The sequence below is a fragment of the Phyllobates terribilis genome, unplaced genomic scaffold (assembly GCF_046119375.1).
Source record: "Phyllobates terribilis strain yellow unplaced genomic scaffold, ASM4611937v1 Scaffold_3__8_contigs__length_932513732, whole genome shotgun sequence".
NCBI lineage: Eukaryota > Metazoa > Chordata > Amphibia > Anura > Dendrobatidae > Phyllobates > Phyllobates terribilis.
The window spans coordinates 233,319,788-233,325,787 of record NW_027362763.1 but is presented as its reverse complement, the minus strand read 5'-3'; positions in this window follow the sequence as shown (position 1 = coordinate 233,325,787).

The window sequence follows — 6,000 nt, the reverse complement described above, 5'->3', positions numbered from 1 at the left end:
TTAAATGGCCATAGTCGATGCCAACACATCTGGACTGATGCAGCAAATTGTCAGATATAGTATACAGCTGTGAAGATAATTGGTTCTGGAGGCTGCCAAGGACCTAAAGCAATGTGAGAGGAGCTGGTTGTGAAAATCTGGTTGTGTACTGAATTTGACAACAATCTCCCTTGTTCTTCATATGTCCAAGCATGGCTGTGTTTTGCATAAAACCTACATGTCTGCTAAAAGCATGTTGGAAAATGTTTTATGGTCTGAAGAGACCAAGGTTGAACTTTTTGTGCATAATTCTAAAAATTATATATGGAGCAAAGTTAACATTTCACATCACCAAAAAGAACACTATATCAACACTGAAGCATAGTGAAGGCAACATTATGCTTTCTGGCTGTTTTTCTGCAGCTGGGGCTTTAGTCAAGGTGAAGGGAATTATGAACAATTCCAAATTTCAATAAATTTTGCATGAAAACTTTCAGGTCTCTGCTAAAAAGCCAAAGATAAAAAGGAATTTTACCTTTCAGCACTACAATACCCGTAAGCATACTTCCAAATCAACAAAATAATTGCTTTGCCAGAAGAAAATAAAACTTTTGGAATGGCCCAGTCACATCCCACTGCTTGTAAGAGTGGACATTTCAAGATGTACCATGCTGATAGATTAGTACCTAAAAAGAATTGATGCTGTCATAAATTCAAAGGATATTTTAACAAAATATTAGCTGAAAAGCATGCATATTTATGCAACCAAGTTATTTCAGTGCTATATTTTTCTTTTTCCCCTAACTCGGAGCACCCTGCAGAATAAGGAAAATATTACTACAAAATACCTTCTACCAGTCAGCTTTCAGTCTCAGATGACATGGAGCTGGAAGAGATGGAAAACATGATTTTAATGCCAGGCTGTAATACTGGTTCTGTGAACTGTGCTGGTAGGAGCACTGGCAGTGGTAGTAATCCTCTGAGCCTGAGCAAATCACAAGGAGGTAATCAGGTGGGGGGAACACAGAGCTCAGGCCATTTCCCACAACGCATCAGTAACTGAATCAGGGATGATGATGATGATGATTCTGTCGTAGACAAGACCTGGGAAGAATCCATGGGTGCCAAGATGATGAGGCTTGTGAAGGAGCCTCAACAGAGGTTAAAAGATATGGTTGTGATGGTGGAAAATTGCACATGTGTACATCTTGTGTGTGGGGGGCTCTTTGCACATTGCTGCCAAGTGATTCTGATTCTTTGGCAATGTGTTTGCTCTACAAACAAAATGCTCATATAGACTAGGAATTATTATTTTCCATCAGCACATGAAGAAACATCACTTTCTCATTTGGCAAAATCCAATGGATCTGCAATCACAGCAATGATTGCCTGAAGACAAGTAGCTGACATTACTTCTCACAGAAAGGGGTGCCTGCTCTCTGTTCCCAGACAAGAGATTGTAGGCCACTCTCTAGATTTGTCTTTGAGCTTCAAAGTGCACTGCACATTGCATACTTGGAAGATGTATTTTGGGCAGGGAAAATACATGAGTTTCATGACTCACTAAGTGAATGTTGTTATTGATAGAGATGCACTACCACAACTGGACAGGTAGAGAAGCCACTGTGACTGGAAGCTATATCTGTTTCCATTGCTAGGTGCCAGTTATCTGTCGCCTCCTGACATTCCTCTGAATTCTGCTCAACTGACATGACCCCATCTCTAACACACAGGGGAGCAAGATAAAACATTGCCTTATGATGGAAGAGTTGCATCAAGCAGCAACATACTTGCTGGTGTGGCTCCCCATGAACAGTAACTTCAAAATTGTCATGAGCGACAATACATGCAACCTTTTGTCTTACAGTTTTTAAAAGTAACTTATGCTCCATCCATGCCCACATCCTGAATTTAATTGGGTGACATTTCTTTCACAAATAAGTATACTTGAGTAAGGTGGTGGCTGCGGCCAGGAAAGTGTCAGCTCATTTCAAATGATCTGATGCGGAAAGCATGCCCTTCTAGCTTTGCAAAAAAACAAAATGGTCTGCCAGAGCACAAACTAGTTTTGGGCTTCGTAACCCACTAGAATTTGAAGCTATATATGCTGTAGTATCTGTAGGAGCAGCATAAAGTGGTGATCGACTACATCATACAGAAGGCAAACTACATTGTGGGTTACATTGAGAACTGACATTGGCAGCTGATGAGGAACAAGTGTTACTTACTGAAGTCCTTCGAAGATGCAACAAAATTTGTCCGTAGGGACAAGAATGGTATTAACAATGTCAAACCCGTCATATTTATTTTGAGAAAAAACTAAAGATGAGCGAATCGATCTGTAGAGGGTTGAGTTTGAGTTGAATTTACACAAATAAAAATAAGATTTGTGTTTTGCTATAAGGAAGAAAATGCCTAGTGCCACTTCACACATGCTGTACACTACGTGAGAAGGCTAGTGGTATCTGTTGTGGTAGCGCAAGCTTCCCCATAATGCCCTGCAGCAATCTAACCACATGGTATTGCACAGCCAATCAGGGTTGCTATCACAGCCAGTATAAAATATAGAAGCCCGCTAAAAAATGCTATTTTATGCCTGTACTGAATAGGGATAGGAGCGCTCAGAGCACACAGGATAGGGACGATAAAGGCCTAATGTGATTATGGTGTACTACTTCCGTGCTAATATACCACATTGAAAAAGAGAGTGATAGTCTCAGTCTGTCAACAGAAATGCAAGATTCAAGTGATATACAGTGAACTCTTGTAGCAGTATACTCATCACCACTCAGTGTGTGATTGTGAATTAATACATCTGTGATTTACTTTGCTATATCAACTGTTCAAAATTTTTTGTGGTGGTGGAATTGGCATATTTGCAGGAAAATCTATGTTTCCTAACCAATGTAGCTTTTGTAGGGAAATTGGTTGTCTGACCAGAATAAAACTACAGTATATTTAACATGATGAACCAGCTGTTTCATTTACCATTGCGACATACAGTACAGACCAAAAGTTTGGACACACCTTCTTATTTAAAGATTTTTCTGTATTTTCATGACTTTGAAAATTGTACATTCACACTGAAGGCATCAAAACTATGAATTAACACATGTGGAATTATATACTTAACAAAAAAGTGTGAAACAACTGAAAATATGTCTTATATTCTAGGTTCTTCAAAGTAGTCACCTTTTGCTTTGATGACTGCTTTGCACACTCTTGGCATTCTCTTCATGAGCTTCAAGAGGTAGTCACCGGAAATGGTTTTCACTTCACAGGTGTGCCCTGTCAGGTTTTATAAGTGGGATTTCTTGCCTTATAAATGGGGTTGGGACCATCAGTTGTGTTGTGCAGAAGTCAGGTGGATACACAGCTGATAGTCCTACTGAATAAACTGTTAGAATTTGTATTATGGCAAGAAAAAAGCAGCTAAGTAAAGAAAAACGAGTGGCCATCATTACTTCAAGAAATGAAGGTCAGTCAGTCCAAAAAATTGAGAAAACTTTGAAAGTGTCCCCAAGTGCAGTTGCAAAAACCATCAAGCGCTACAAAGAAACTGGCTCACATGAGGACCGCCCCAGGAAAGGAAGACCAAGAGTCACCTCTGCTTCTGAGGATAAGTTTATCTGAGTCACCAGCCTCCGAAATCACAGGTTAACAGCAGCTCCGATTAGAGACCAGGTCAATGCCACACAGAGTTCTAGCAGCAGACACATCTCTACAACAACTGTTAAGAGGAGACTGTGCAGCAGGCCTTCATTGTAAAATAGCTGCTAGGAAAACACTGCTAAGGACAGGCAACAAGCAGAAGAGACTTGTTTGGGCTAAAGAACACAAAGAATGGACATTATACCAGTGGAAATCTGTGCTTTGGTCTGATGAGTCCAAATTTGAGATCTTGGGTTCCAACCACCGTGTCTTTGTGCGATGCAGAAAAGGTGAACTGATGGACTCTACATGCCTGGTTCCGACCGTGAAGCATGGAGGAGGAGGTGTGATGGTGTGGGGGTGCTTTGCTGGTGACACTGTTGGGGATTTATTCAAAATTGAAGGCATACTGAACCAGCATGGCTAGCACAGCATCTTGCAGCGGCATGCTATTCCATCCGGTTTGCATTTAGTTGGACCATCATTTATTTTTCAACAGGACAATGACCCCAAACACACCTCCAGGCTGTGTAAGGGCTATTTGACCAAGAACGAGAGTGAAGGGGTGCTACACCAGATGACCTGGCCTCCACAGTCACCAGACCTGAACCCAATCGAGATGGTTTGGGGTGAGCTGGACCGCAGACTAAAGGCAAAAGGGCCAACAAGTGCTAAGCATCTCTGGGAACTCCTTCAAGATTGTTGGAAGACCATTTCCGGTGACTACCTCTTGAAGCTCATCAAGAGAATGCCAAGAGTGTGCAAAGCAGTCATCAAAGCAAAAAGTGGCTACTTTGAAGAACCTAGAGTATAAGACATATTTTCAGTTGTTTCACACTTTTTTGTTAAGTATATAATTCCACATGTGTTAATTCATAGTTTTGATGCCTTCAGTGTAAATGTACAATTTTCATACTCATGAAAATACAGAAAAATCTTTAAATGAGAAGGTGTGTCCAAACTTTTGGTCTATACTGTACATAAGCACAACAGCAAACAGATACTCAAGTGTTAAGGTACCGTCACACTAAGCGATGCTACAGCGATCCCGACAACGATACGACCTGGCAGGGATCGTTGCTGCGTCACTATGTGGTCGCTGGTGAGATATCAAACAGTCAGATCTTCCCAACGAGGCAGCAACGATACGGCGACCCTTAGCGACCTGTATAACGATGCAACGCAAATGCACGCCTATATGTCGTTGGTAAGGTGTCAAACGCACCGATGCATGCTGCCCAGTGGGACCTCAATGATCAAAAAAAGGTCCAGGCCATTCCGACACGACCAGCGATCTCACAGCAGGGGCCTGGTCGCTACTACGTGTCACACGTAGCGAGATTACTCCTGAGGTCGCTGTTGCGTCACAGAACTTGTGACTCAGCAGCGATCTCGCTAGCGTTCTCGCTTAGTGTGACGGGGCCTTTAAACAGTCCGATAGAGTCATACCTAGGCTATGTCCTTTTTAAGACAGATACCATGAGCATCTATACCATTGACTTTTGGGTCAATATAGAGCCAAGTTTGCTATAGTCGTACTGTCATGTCCTGAGTGACTTCAATGTCCAATTGGACAAGATTGTCTGCCACAAATCTAACATTTGTCAAATTGAATCAGACATAGATCAGTGTTGACCTTCATTCCCCTATGGCAGATGCCAATAATTAAATTCTCCAGAAATTCTGCACGACTGTACGTTGTCTCTCTTCTACACCATTCTGCTGCCAATGCAGGCCCATACTCATCCAGGCATCCATTTTCAGTCCATCATGTCATCTATACAGTAGTACAGTTGCTTCTAGAGCTGCCATTTCTGGCTCTAAACTGCCAAGCATCTCTTTGGCTGTCTCATGATAATCCTTTACAGCTTTGCAGCTTCAGCAAGATTGCATAAAAACTTGACGTAAAACACTTTGTAAGGTCACAAAACATTTGAGCAACACTAAAATGCGCAAGCATTTTGCATCTTTTGGCCACTTAATGTAAGTACCTGTCAGCTCTGTCAAAGTTGGTGGCGCATGGATGGGACAAGAACTTAGAAACACCCTCTCATCTAATTCTAGACCACACATGGAGTAAGATTTTTTGGCAGAGGCGCATGGAGGCACACACCATTTTTAAGATGTGCCTGATTCATTAAGGGGTGTGTGCCCATTAATGTATCAAGTGCTTCTTACTCCACAATGCCCCTTCATTAAGACTTGTGAGTACAGCACCATTTTTAATAAATTGAAGTCAATGTTTTTTCTTCATATGTTCAGATATTAGTAACATTTCTATGCAAAAATCCAAGTGAAATCAATCTTCCATTTTGATAGGAAATCTGCATTGCTTTTAAAGTGGCACAGAATTTTGACACAACTGATTTT